The sequence below is a fragment of the Myripristis murdjan genome, chromosome 23, assembly GCF_902150065.1.
Source record: "Myripristis murdjan chromosome 23, fMyrMur1.1, whole genome shotgun sequence".
NCBI classification, from domain to species: Eukaryota; Metazoa; Chordata; class Actinopteri; order Holocentriformes; family Holocentridae; genus Myripristis; species Myripristis murdjan.
In genome coordinates, this window is record NC_044002.1 from 15637095 (window position 1) to 15652478 (window position 15384).

Sequence of the window (15384 nt, forward strand, 5' to 3'; positions counted from 1 at the left end):
TAGTATCATTGTTAACATTTTGTTTTTCTTAAAACAAGTGAAACAAATCTGCCAGTGGGATGAGGTAATCCTATTTGTGTCCAGTGCAGTTTCAGTTGTTTAAAATGTGTTGAAACAAGGCAAAATAAGGCATATGAGGCCACCAGTTTCAAGATAATGACTGCTGATTCAAGACAATTCTGGAAACAAGTTTATCGGCATTGGAAACAAGTGGGGTTATTTCATCCCACGGGCAGATTTTTTTTCACTCGTTTTAAGAAGAAACAAGATTTTAATACTGAAAGAGACCTGTAAACTTTCTTGTAGTGCATGCCCAAGATTCAGTGTCAGTATCCAAATCCAGATTAAACCCTTGTATATAGATTATGATCCATTAGATATCTGTCACCATCATCTCTGTCTTTTCTCTATTTCCATTTTGAATTTTCTTTTAATGAAATATATGCAATGGGAAGTGCCATCTTGTTAACCTTAATGATATACTCTCTTTTACCCACCTCTTCTCCTCAAACATCCACATCCAAGTCATTAGATGAAGGTACTCATCATAAATGCAGGAGGTATAGTCACATCAAATCCTGTCTAAAAGTAAACTGGGGACCCGTTGATGCTCCCAAATCACAGCTAGTCTCAGGTAAGTCACTTCAAATCATGGTGTCAGTTTAAGGGTTTAAATGTAAATGTAAAATATTCTCCTTTTCCAGCCCAGAGGGGGCAGTGTGTCACTGTGCGGGGGATGTTAAGCCCTGGGTCAGGGGAAACAGCAACATTTATCCCCCGTTACATCACCTCTCCTCCTGACAAAGTGCACTGAGTGCTTCAGGGGCATACTAATCTGGCTGATGTGTATTAGCTCTGCAGATCTGCCGTTCAACACAATGGCATTAATTTGACAGGAAGGTGAAAACAAGTCTGAGCACAAGAGTAGACATCTGTCCGGCACAGAAGATGATATTTAGCTCAACTTCTCCGCTTACTGCAAGGATAGAGGGACGTACACAATCTGTAAGCACAGATCAATAAACACACAGGCAAACATACTGTACACACACATAATATGTTATATTTTACAGCCTCACTTTGTTGAATTGCCCATTAGAAATGCACTTACATAGCTGCGGAAATTTGAGATTTATTTAAAGCGTTGGCGGAAAAATATTTATCTTTTTAATTTTGCATGAGAAATCTGATATAGCCTAACACGTCTGCCAAGCTGGCCTTGATTGATGTTTCTTTTTATGTGCATGGTCTCATAACCTCTATATGCATTGTTTCATTTGTTGCCATAAACATCAAACTTGTGTGAGCACAATTTAAAGCAATTCAGTATTTACGTAGCAACTGTCGTGCGATCGAATGCAAAAGTGAAACATTTTCTATAACTCATACACAGCAATGCAGATCTGCAATGAGTATTGGCGGTCGGGGCTCCAGGGGTTGGATCTCTGTCACAAAAACAGACACATAAACACACGCACCATTTCTGTGCTGTTGATGAGAAGCTTGTTTTTTTCCAAGTCTCTGTGTGAACAAGTGTCTTATTCAGCATTTCAATTTCAAACATGATGTTTGTTTCTTGTGGAGATCCTAATTCCCACACATCATTGATATTCACTCTTGAAAGCAAATAGTTCAAGAGAACATTTGAGTCCACAGAGAAATGGCTTACTTACTGAATACCCTTCATCTTTAAGAGGCGGCATCTGACTCAGAAAAATGCCCTGTCGGTGGTCGCTCCGTGAGCCCATATGGGACTCACGGCCTCTCTTAGACTTTTTGTCATGTTTGCAGTCGAAGCCATTACAAACCTGATTTATTCGGCATGCTGCTGTGAGCACACCCATCTGTGAGCTGCCTGTAAAACTGATTCGTGCAAAGCGTCAATTTCCATCTGATAGTTCTATTTGTCTGTAATTCTGCACATAAAGAATAAGTGTCGCGAGAAATGTGAAATGAGATCTCATTTTCTGCATGGATCCATCGTATGCTGCATGTGTTGGCATGATATAGTATCATTACAGTACATCAGCCATCTAATTTTAGCAGAGTCCCTCTACCAAAATACAAATTGCATCTTCAGCTTCATTGCATAGCAGTGTCTAAATGCTTAGCAGTGACATATGTTAAGGATTTTTTGATTTGTTTGGTATTATCTGTTTAAATGAAATATTGGTGTTATTGTACATGCAGAGAGCTATGCATGAGCAATGAAGAAATAGGCAGGCTTTTTTTATGAAAATGCCGCAACAGAAAAATATCCTGTCAAGTTCATTCACGTTCCATTTGCCACTGTGTTACTGTATTAGTATCATTCAAATGAAGGCTCCATCTTTGCTTTTGTCTTATCGCTGTCTCTTTCTCTCTCTCCCTCTCTCTCTAATGCCAACTTGCAACTCTCCGAGCCTGCATGCCACGCCAAGCGAAACTAAAACCAAGATGTCTGGTATATTTTCGCTCTCTGAAACATGACAGATGAAAAATAGAGAGCGAGAAAACATTTCAGGCAATGGCAACAGCTTTGAAACCTTAGAGAGCCCACTGCCACCAATCTCGGCTTCGCAGACTTACAGTGGTGCACTGTGGGAAGTTGGTGTGGCGTGCTGTTGTGTACTGGGAACAGAGAGGGAATGAGAGAAAATGGCAGCAAATGAAGTTGGCGGGGTGTGGAGTATTGTTCCCTCCTGCTTGCAGTAATGAACAGGCCTTTGGAACAGACTGGGGAAATTGGTCCCTGGTGGCCAAGCCTTCCCTCCCTCATCTGTCAGGTGTGTTCACCACACAGAAACACACACACATACCTGCAGACACACATGCATGAGCACACATACATGAACACACATAAGTACCACTTATATGCACAAGCTTATGTCAATGCAAGTACTCAAATATAAATATGTGGTGTAAAAAAACAAACAAACCAAAAAAAAAACCAAAAAAAACATGCAACACATACATGCATATTATGCATGAGCATACCTACCTCACATACATACAGACACTGTACACAGAGGTGGCCCCTTTATTCACTGTGAGAGCATGTATTAGGATATCCAGTGTATTTTCAGGACTAATTACATTGCCCTATACTAGTCTAGTTGTTTGCAGCAGATGGTGATGGATGATAGTACACAAGATCAGCTATTAGGGCCTAAACTCAAACCTAACCTTCCATGATATGCCTGGTGTTTGCCTCATTCATTTGTGCTCTGCACATCTTACATCAGTGTTCATTGGCTTGAGCATTTTGCTGTGTCTGTTGTAGAGCCTACTTAATGTTCATTCACACTCATCTTTGAATAGTAATGGGAAAATCTTAAGACAAGGACTCATCTGCATACCGGCTTCATGAAAATCAGGTATAGAGTTTTATTCAGAAGGATTTGTGATTTGAGTGGACAAAATGAGTTTATGAATAACTAATGTTGTGTTAAATCTCCCTTCCATTTTATCTATTTATTTGTGCCAGAGCAGAAAATAAAATATTAACGACATGGTGACTGGAATATATATTACGCTGGCTTAGTATTTAGTATGCACTATTCTCCCATAATTCCTTGGCTTTAACAAAGATGAAGTCCCAGTGAATATGAATTAATATGATATAAACAGGACTGCTTTTGTGAAAGAGCGTACCTGTAAATTAGCCAGTAAAATGTTATGCATTATGTATTATTTTCTATTTGTATGGTAAAGGTAAACCTAGGCCAAAAAGTATACTTTACATTTGCATTAAGGGTGAAGGGTGTAGCCCAGTTGTATGCATTTTAAACTGATGTTTTTAAAGTGTGAAGTGTGCCTCCCTAGGGGTCAAGTAAGAGCAAGCGAAGTGTGGAGAAGTGTGAGAGAAATGGTGATGATGCACAGGGTGCAAACTGTGAAGAGCTAAAAATATGTATCCATTCATTTGCCATGGAGAGTGATCTATTTGCGGACAAGAGCAATATGGTATGCTTGCAGTGTGAATTGTGCTTGAGGCGCAGGGAGAGCAAAGAAACCAAAGTTCTGCTGCCCAGCGCCCTGTGGAGAAGAGACATGAGGGAGACTGTTAACCTGCTGAGTGTGTGAGGCTTCATGCTTCGTCCATCTCCTGTTTGCTCAATTATGAACAGTTGATGATCAAATCCGATACAGAAGCCTCATGAGTTAAACATTTTATAGTGTTGATGTATGCCAAAGGAAATGACTCTGAAAGCCAAAAAAAAAATCAATGAGGTTACTACTGATAATATTCAGACAACTGTTAGGCCTGTTTATTGAGTGTGTGAGTGGCCCACTGTCTAGGACTATACAACTCTGGGCAAAATCCTTATAGAAAATCATTGTAGAAAAAACATCTAGAACAGGCCATCATGACCTGCTGTTTGGGTGAGTATCCTCTTCATGCGATTGTAATGCAAATAACAGTCATCCTAGCAGACATCTGCATGTTTCCCCTTTCTGTCTACCTCTGCTGTTGCTTATTATGGATTCTGACAAGAAATGACATCCAAGGAATCAGCAGCAGATTTATACACACACACACACACACACACATATATATATAAAACAACGTGTGTGTACATTTAGACATGCTTACATTCACATTTGCTTTTAAAGATTTATGATTATATATAACAACTGAAAATAAGATAATTAGTGCCAAGGGCAATCTCCAGTCACCATTTTGTGATGTTTATTTTTTCATGTACGTGACTCACATTGTTTATTCTCAACACAGATGTAGCTGAACAGCACATTGCACTTGTTAGTAAGGATCTGGGATGTCTCTAATAAAAGGCAACAATTTCTAAAACAACCAGCTGGAAATTCTCATCCAAACAGCAACACTTGAAGTTTTGCAGAAAACACTAAACACTAAAGATGCTGAAACATCAGCAAAGGCTGTCAGTCTGATGCAGAAACAAAAACACTTAAATGTAATCCACTTATACCAAGGAGTATTTTCTACAGGTCCCCTCCTGACTATATTAAATGCAAATACAAACTGAACTGAATAGCCCTTATATCACTTATGTGAACTTATATCAATCTATATTTAGCAATATTAAAGCCTTGCCTTGATGACAATCAAGACTCTACAGGTAATTTCAAACAGTTGCAGGAAACTGTCCACACATGTCAAAAACAATTACAAGAAAAAACTGAAGTCAGGATCATACAGTGTTTAAAAAACAAAGCGCAGGTATCTTTGATAACGGAAAGCCTTCAGACAAAATCTGAAGCAAACAATTTTAGAAGTGACAGTACATCACAATTAAAATGAGGTTGCCATACACCATAGATTACATCACTTACATACTTCAAATACACTCCTGCTTCCTCAGTCAATAACTGTGACTCTGACTTCAAGCCAGTCTTTACAAACTGCCAAATTGGGAGAATATCAACTTTGGGAAAACTTTTCACATTAACTCCTAGCTGCATGGTCGTAATTCCCAGTTTTGCATTTTCCTGGATCTGGCTCTCCATGTGTCCCTCCATTCCATTTTCCTCAGCACCAACAGAACTAGCTAATAGATGAAACTCGGCTGAATCTAGTTGGCAGTGGGGCAAAAATGTGCAAAAAGTTAAGCCTTTAGTGTAGTGAGTTGTTCTTTTGCTGCATGAACCATCACATTGTGAAATAACTAAACACAATAGCTTATAGCTTGAACAGCCAACACTCCCATAACCCATCACCACAAGACTCCCGTGGCTTTTATGTCTGTGAACGTTCAACATATGGTCAAATTAAAGTCACAGTGAAATTAGATTTTGAGAGCATCTTATGTCTGTAATTTGTATTTCAGGATGCCCTGGTAGGACAAAACATGGGGAGGGATCATTCAAAAGTATAAACCAATGAGACAGAAGTGGGAGAAAGACAATTCTGTTTCATGCATTTACGAAATATATGAATATATTATTAGTTAGAATTATTTCCACCCAGTGGTAGGGGTAGTTATGAAAGATATGTTGTTTTCCTGTAAGTATAAATAATGAGATTTTTTACTTTTTTGCATTCATTGTGAAAATGGTTGATAGTTTGATAAGTGAAATTAGCTAACAAGATTTTTTTTTTATTATTTCATTATGACTTTACGTCCAGACCCATTTAGCAGGGACTCATCGCATGACGTTTACCACACAAACAATGAAGAATATTTGCCCTCTCCATCTATTGTGAACCGACTGACTGTGATTGAGTGTTCTCGACCATATTATGCTCTGTGTTTGTCTAAGGTCTGAGCTGTGTATTCCACAGAGGTTCATCGTGAATGTATGAATACTAGTTGGAAGACCCCTCCTTTATTAGCTCAATAAAAGGTTAAATACAAGCTTGACCCACCAAGTAATTCACATCTGTATAGCCTTGAATGGGACACACATGGGGATACTGCATAAAACATTTCTTCTGAGGCAAAGTGTTCGATGAGATTGTCAGTGCTGTATAATGAACATTTCGTTTTGGGAACTCCCTTCATAAGATATTATCCAAGCTGGTGAATATTGGCTCAGTTGTTGTGTTCCTCCAATGACCCCTTGTCCTTTTGAAAATTTATATAACATGCCTTGAGCAGCTCACCAATTGCTTCCCAGTGTGTAAAATACCTTGCCCAATCACTCACACAGTCCCATGTGACAGCATAAATTGCGATTACTTGCGCTAGGTCTTTATGTCATTTTCTTTTACCATTCCCCGGCTGTTTTAATGTTGAATTCTGCTTGTTCTTTCGAAGAATTAATTTGAGCTTTAATTGCAGCCAGTCTCTGCAGGAGAGTGGCTCTGATTTGCAAATGAATGTAAAGGCTCTACTTAAGGAGCTCTATGTAAAATTGCAGAACCCTTTGGACTAAATTGGCAAAAAATGTTAATTAATTAATAAATGAGATAAGCACAAAATTTGAAGGTTCAATCTACATGGTGCTTATTTAGCCTTTTTTGTCCATTGACTCTAAATGTTCCTTATTTTGGTAAGCCCTTAATTTTGCATAGTGCACCTTTTAATATGTTGTAGGTACTACACTATTATTCCTGATAATCTGGATATTCATGAGCAAAAGGGGGCTTCAGCCCTGCGTTAAATTTGACCATGACAACAGGACAGGAATTCGAGTTCCAATACTAATTTAAGCAAATCTTGATCTTGTGATTACACTAATTAGATTTTCCCTATGCTGGAATGAGAGCTTGGCCTTCATCTCTAGCACTGTCTGGCCAGCCCCATCTTTAACATGGCAAGTGTTATTAGTCAATAGGGCCTCGTTATAAACAGGACTGGTGTTAACGTGTAAAATTAAAGAGGCGTCCTGACTTTGATCATGCACTGACCTGTAAACATCTAATGTTGTAGTCTTGAGGAAGTGAATCCAATGAGTCCAGATATTTTCTGTTGCTCTGTGCGCACAGGATTTCACAAGATCCAATACTTCTGTACCAAGCCGATGGCAATAGTCCAAAAGTATGACGGTACCCACTTTTGTATGGCACTGTAGGTTTTAGATATATTTATTTAGATTTAGTTTTTATTTAGATTTAGCCTTCAGCGGGTCATAACATATTGTTCTAGAACTGACGGGGGCAGTGTACATATGATTTTCGCGCGCTCAAGTGTGCGCCAAAGAAGAGACAAACATGTGAAAGATGGAGTGGCGGCTCGGCCTTGGCTCGTCCAAAAGGAACACAGTGAGAGTCGTGTATGGAGGAATTTTGCGTTTGAGGCGGATGCTCAGCGGATGATAATAAATTTGCAAAACAAAATATGCAAACGGTGTCATTGAAGTTTCGTGTTAAGTAGTTGTTTCTTTTTCTAATTATGTATAAACCTACTTATTATTTCCATATTTTCCCATTTCTCTGCTGGATACTGCAGCTGAAATTCTGTGCAATCTAAAAAGTTGGTATTTAAGCACAGTTGACTGATTGTTTGTTTTAAATACTCGAAGGCTTAAATACTTGAATGTTTAACAGAATCTAATAAAGGAGTGTAAGAAAAAGTAAATGGGATTTTTACTTTTTTTTCTTTTCTTTTTTTTTTTTTTTACAGTGGTATCAAAACGGGTTTTGAGAATCGTGGAAATTCGTTGGAATTGCCATCGACAGCTGAATTTCTGGTATTGTGACAACCCTGGTGTACAGTATGTTTTTCTCTCTCTTCCCCCTTCCCTTTTTGTGTCTATATCTGTATTTCTCACCATTTTTCCCCAATCTCTCTCTCTCTCACTCTGAGTGACTGACTGAGCTCACATCAATCACAACAGTGTTTATTGTCAATGAAATATTTAGTACTAGAGGGCCTGTGTGCACAGATTGCAGATTTCTTCGCACCCTGAAACAATAGATGATGTGTGTGCCCATGCTGTGAATGTGTCTCGACTGATGTAGAGCGTTGAGATACAGAGCCTCGACGCCAAGGGCCTTGATCTGTTTGTATGTTATTTCCGTGATTGGGGTAAGATATTATGGGTTCACATCCCACGGTTCATCTGAGATTTGTCACAGCTGCCAACACACAAATAACATGCCTGCAGGTGATAACTGTGTGGGTTACATATATAGAAGAGGTAAACCTGTGCACCATGCAATTATAGTAACAAAAACCCACGGAACAAAACATGAATTTGGCAAATCTGTCACCACAAATGCTGTGAAATAGGAATTATTGTAACTTAAGCTTCCCCCCACACACTGCATGGCTCTCTCTCTCTCTCTCACTCTCTCGCTCTCTCGCTCTCTCTTGCTTCCTCTCCCTGTCTCTCTCTTTCTGATCATTCCAGCAACAAAGTCCGAAACACAGTGCGAATAAATCTTTATTTGCATTAAAGAAACAAGCCAGCATATGTAATCAAATTGTCCTTGGTAATTATGCAAACATATCAGCATAGTAATCTTATTGGCTTAATTTTTTCATAAGGCATGTGGTTGTGTGCTGTATAATTTGCAGCAAGGGGATATATTTCCAATACTGTATAACAACTGAAGAGGTTTTTTTTGTGTCTTTGTTTAAGTTTAAGTTTAGTTAGACCCCCAAATCACTGTTCAGTCTCAAAAGGCCTTTCAGGTCCACAAGTGTACAACAGCAACAAAACAGGACAACATCCCCTGACTTAACCGTCATAGCGGGCCAGAAAAAAACCCAGCTGTAACAGGGAAAAATGGAAGAAATCTTGAAGGACCACAGAGAGAGGAGGAGAGGAAAAGGCTCGATGGCCAGTTGACTTCTTTTATCTCTTGGAACAATTAATAGTCCAGTCTAATCTTCCTTGTTTAGGTCATTCCTGCAGACTTTTAGTACCCGAGGCAGGCAGATCGGAGTGCAGAACAGTGCAGTAATCACGGCGAGATGTGACAAATGCATGGACAATATTTTCTGCCTCAACCATATGTAGCACGTAATTTTAGCGATATATTGCGGAGGTGATAAAAGGCAGTTTGTGAGTGCCTTTATCACTTTTATTTGTGTATTTATTTATTTATTTTTTTACTTTTACATTCATTTAAGGAGTAAGGATTTGATATTTTAGTTAAACCAAGTCCTCTTGTCATCTGTTGGACAGTGTTCAAACGCAACAGGAACACACAGCTAGGGAGACAGTCAGCAATTTCAGTAACCAAGTTTTAATTAAAGTGCAGCTTTCGGAGCACTGTATTGCACTGCGAGCGGTTAGAAAACCAGAGCGGTAAAGGTAGAGATGCTCTCTATAGCTGCTAAGGAGAGATGTTCCAGCTAGCATGCATGTATTTTCACGAATTGGTCATGGATGTATGTAACTGTGCGTGTGTTTTTGTGTGTGTGTTTTCAAACTAGAGATGAGTAAGATGGCTAGTAGCTGCAAAGATCCAGCGGAAGTCTCTTGTGAAGACCTAGTACACACACTCTTGTGATAATTTGTCATTTGTTTTCTTGGCTGTATGAGTTTTGGTTTAAGAATGCTTTCTCACCCTCATAGATGAACCATCTTGTAATTTTGTTCACTAGTACCATCATTTAGGAATTGGAAATGCTGCTATGTGCAGTGTAGATAGGGCATGAAATCAATTGACATACAGTAAGCATGCTGTGATTGTGCCGGAGGATTTCCCTTTGGTGCAGATGGACAGAAGTAAACAGCGACATAAAATAACAAGGGTGTCTTGCTGTCCTTGTTAACTAGGTGGTGAAATAATGTAACAGCAAATGGTATTGATTGCTGCTGTTGTTTACATTCTGCCCAGGAAGTGTGAAATCACCCGTGGGATTACAAGCACAACATCCCAGTGCCTTTATGGTAATCTCTGGTAAATAGCCATGTCTCTGTCTCCTTCACTCTTGCCAAGTTTGCCTATTATGTGAAATGAAATAAGACAGTGGACTTTGGTTCTTGGAACTCCATCTACCTATCCATTTTCCATAAATGCTTATTCCTTAAAGGGTCGTGGGGAGCTGGAGTTTACTCCAGCATGCACTGGGTGGAAGGTAGAAAACCTTTGACGTTTCAGACCAGACAAGACTGTGGCCCTGTTCACACTAAACATCAATGATCCAATCACAAAGGGACACTAGAGACAGATCACTGTGCCCACCTAGCATTATTGTGCATCTCCAATGACCACCCTTGATTGGATTTGTGATCATGGCTTGAGAACCACTACCAATCACTTCTTTTTTAACTCTCATTTCTCTATTCTTCCTCTTACTCCCTCCCCCACGCTATCTTCCCAATATTGACTACACATCATATTCCTTATCTCTGGTCCATTCACGAAGCAACTGTGCCAAACCTCTTTTTTGTGTTGGATAACAAACACACTGCCATCTTACTTGAAACACAAACTTCAGGCTAACATGCCGTTCTTGCAAACATTCGTTAGGGGGTCTTCCCATGGTGTCAGTGACGCACTGGGACTCATTAGTGTTGCTGCAAATGCTAGAGGGCCCAGTGTGTCCCAGTGTGGTACTGTGATTGGATCACAGTGCATCTCAAAGACATATTGAACCCCAGTCACACTGGCTTGCACCTGTCCACTCATGATTGGATGACCTGAGATGTATGTTGAATCAAGTTAACATGTTGTACACCACTAATGGTGTATCCCTCCCTGTATTTCATTGGGAAACCAAACAAACAAACACTATGATATGCATATTAGTGTATCATCAACAAAGAGCATGTTCAGCCAATCACTGACGTCCATGTGGGATACAGTAGCTCCAGTGAAATTTGGCTGTTAAATCAGAGTTGAACAGGATGTAGAGTAAACTGAGGAATGGTGAAAAGTATAGAAAGAAATGTAAGCTTCTGCATGACATTTTCAAAAGATTTGTAGTAATTTTTTTGTTATGAGTCTATAAAATAATGAGCTTTTGTCAGCAGGATGGTATAGTATGTTCTCTCAAAACTTAAACAACCAAGAGGCTAACCACATCTCTAAAAAGTCTGACATTAGCACTTCTGCAAGTCATAACAGTCTTGTTCACTCTTCTGAACAAAGTATGAGGCCCCTGGCACTGCAAACAACAACTCTGCTGAAAATCAGCATCAACAAAATGATGCACCAGATTTTGGAATGATGGAATAATCTAGCAGGCTTTTCTGAAAGCAAAATGACACACATTTTTTAATGTTAACTGTAGCCTGAAACAAAGCACCAGCTCAGAATTTGTGAAGGCATAGGAACCAAACTTACATTTGGATCATCTTACTCATGGAAGAATAAAGTTCTAGCACCTTTCATAAGAAAACATAACTTAAAGTATTTTTGAGACCATTTTTTTCATTGATTGCTTGTTTGATTGACTGTGATAAATTATAAAATCAATCATGGAATTAGCTGAATAATATAGGTTTTCAACACAGACCCCAAAAGTGTGGGCAACTAATTCAGAACAGGGTCTTGGGAATGTGGTGACCTCTACTTGGTGGCATCTCATAACTGCTCTGAGTTAATGGACGGCTCTTCAGGGCACAGGGAAAAGACACTGCAGGGCTCTCCGACTATGTTAACATCAGTGTGGACACTACTACTCTCAAACAAACAGTTCACTGTTTTCCAAACAACAAACTCTGGATAACAAAGGACATTAAATCCTTCCTCAACAGAAAAAAATAGGCTTTTCATGGCTGGAGATGGAAGAAGCTAAGTCTGTCCAAAGGGAGCTAAAGAAAATGATAACGGACGCAAAGAATACCCACTGGGAGAGAATTAAAAATAAACAGCAGTGTGGGGGAAATGTGGAGTGCAAGGAGAAAGATCACTTGGCTGTAAAGAGTTAGGCCAAATGGTGGTGAGGATAGATAGAATAAGCTAAACCTGTTTTTAACTTATGGCACAGGGACCCTGGGCTGTCCACTCCCATGTCCTACCTCAGCTGGCTGGCCTAACCTCACCTTCCACCACCCAGCCCTGTAGTGTCTCAGGGCTCTGATGATGGATCATGAACCTCTTCAAGTTGCAGACTAGGCTCACAGGTGTGGATAATTTGATCAAATACCTGTTCCATAGGTCTTATCCCACCCTGGGAAGGCCAGGAAGCTTTGTCAGAATCATGTATTTTGGTTTCTGCAGTGGATTCAATGCTATCTATCCTCCCTGCTTTGGAAGAAGCTTGTAGAGATGCAAGTGGACCATGCTTTGGTTTCTTGGATTGTGGACTATCGCATGGGCAGAAAGTAGCTTGTTGGCCTCAACAGCCATGTGGGATTCTATTGTCGTCATTTTTTCTCAGTCTGCTCTCAAGTGCAGTGACTTTGCAAAAGTGAAGTAGTGATATTGGCTGCAGTGATGAATCTATTGTATTGTACTATGATAGTGATGAGAGAACTGAGCCACAAAGCGCAGCTCTCAATTTACTGATCAGTCTTCCTTCCAACCTTACATGCTTGCAAGCATTGGATAGTGAACAAAAACATGAGATTTCTCTGTGGGGTGGGTAGTTTTACTTTGAGTTAAGAATTCAGTAATCCAAGAGGATTGCTGAACGCAGTTGTTTCAAAGCAGTGGTTTCAAGACACTGCTTCCCCACATTAAGAAGAAACAGTTGAGATGAGCACTGGTGGGGTGTCACTCTTTGTGGGTGCACTGGCCACATACAACTGGGAGAGGACTCTGAACTCAGGACACAGTGGAAGCAGTGCATCCCCTAGCTGGCTTGGGAACATGTGGGAATTTCCCAGGAGGAGGTCAAGAGAGTTGTAAAGGGTGTCTGGGCCTGATCTTATCTAATATAGTAAATGTGGCTGCTGGATTTTAGGTGATCATAACATTTGATTACTGTTTTTGGCTGTTAATTAAAAGTGGTAGTGAGTATAATTCTGCTGTTGTGGCTATTATGGTGATGCTAATGAGGTTATATTAAAAATGGGAAGTAGTAAAAAAAATTAGTTATTTAAATTAAAAAATAAATAAAACACAGCAAAGCTAGTGATGTGAAGATCAAAAATCACTAAAATACAGGCAATTTTCTCAGCGCCTCTGGTGGTTTTGTGCATGACAGTGCCTTCAGCCTCAGGCTGGCTGTCATGTCAATTTGGACAGGCCATCAAGATGAGTGACATCATATCATGTGTATGATACAGTATGTATGATGCATGAATTTGCCCAAGTGAAGTGAAGGATGGCAAGAGCAACTACACACTTTGCTGCCCCAAGGCAAAAAGTTGTATGTTGTGGCTCCAAGGAACAACATTACATCCACAATGAGCATTTGGTTCAGTGACTATTGACTACTTGAAACGTGTATTTATTTAATTATTTATCCATTTATTTATTTTCAGAATCTAATCATAATATCTAGTGGAAATTACCTTTATCTCTTTTAATCCTGTCTTTAAACTCAAACAGAACATGTTTTGTGTCAAACTGTCTTAACCAGTGACTCTTCAAACAGCTGCTTGATAAGTGACTGTTAAAATGTATGGTTTCCTGTTGTCATGGCAGCTATGGAAAGAGGTCAATGTTGGGCCACTCTTGTAGAAAAAGTTTCTGGAGAGAGGCTAGGAGGGAACTTGTTGTGATGCATCCCACTGCCCACAGGTTACCTTTGGTGCTCAAGGCCTTTTCGAAGGACGCTGTGAGCCCATTAGGGTACCGCTGCTGCTTGCACTGACTTCAGCTACAAGTTTGAGTGATCTATGCATCAGTTTTGATCATTCAAGCTGCCTGTTAGTATAAGATGGTGGAAGTGGCACCACACTCGAAATCCATGCTTTATGCTTAAGAACATTAACCCTCTGATTTACTAAGGCAAGAACAAACAGCTTCATACTCTAAAAGGATATGGGGCACAACTATTACCAGTTTAGCGAGTCATTTACCAATGTCTGACATTTAAATGAGCTCCGTAACAATTTCGGCACAATAAGTCATTAGAATAGCAGAGTCACTTTTAAACCTTTACATTCAGGGGACTTTTCATTGTAGTCTATAGACAAAGATGCACATGTTTCTTGTTATCATGTATAAAACAAAGTGATTATCTAGTGCTTTTGATTAATCCATTTCAAATCAGTAAATATTGTTAACACTTTCTCCTAAAATATATCCTCTAGTAATTACACAGATTTTCTACAGTAGGCCTAGATTTTGTTTTAAATCATCATCTGAAAAAATTAGGAGAAAAAAATCTTGTATCACTCTAGCCCTGAGGCACCTGCCAAACCTGGGCAGAGATCTGCTATCCTCATCTTCCTCTTCTTCCAACTCTTCCTCCACATCATCATCCTCATCGTCCTATTTGTGTTTGCGAATGGCTGTATTGTGGGTCATGCATGCAGCAGTGATACCGTCGCCACCTGTGCAGTCGAGGCAGCAAAACCTTAACCTCAAACATGTGCTCCACCACATCTGTGGCTCGACCGAGGGAATTGTCTTTCTGCTCTGCAGAGGTGGCAGCAGCCAGGAGTGTAAGGTGAATGTCAGTGTCCTTGAGAAATGAAATAAAATACACTGTAATTGGGAAACAATGTAATGAGATCCCTACCTCTGGTAACTGAGAAAATGCCTTTGTTCACAATTCAGGGTTGAATAAGGTATTTTTCCTTTAGTAAATCAGGCGCAAGAAGATATAATAATAATTAGAGTATGACCGTCCTTCATTTGTGTTCTCTCTGGCTAACATATCTTAAAATACATATTCACCAGTTCTAAGGCATGATATGTTTGTATCCTGGCATCCATCTTCAGTTACCCTCGTTAAATCTACAATACGTGCGCACCCCTGATAATTCAGAATTGTCACTTTATCCACACGCAGTGTCATTAGCACTACTGCAAGCCTTTAGGGAATCAGGGGCCAGGAGTTTGTTTAGGTCGATGATGTAGCTGGTTGCATGCCATCATCCTCTCCACCTCATAAATCACGGAACTGATAGTGTCACTCCGTCCAATTTCAAGTAATTAAAACACAACAGTACTGCTGCTTTTAG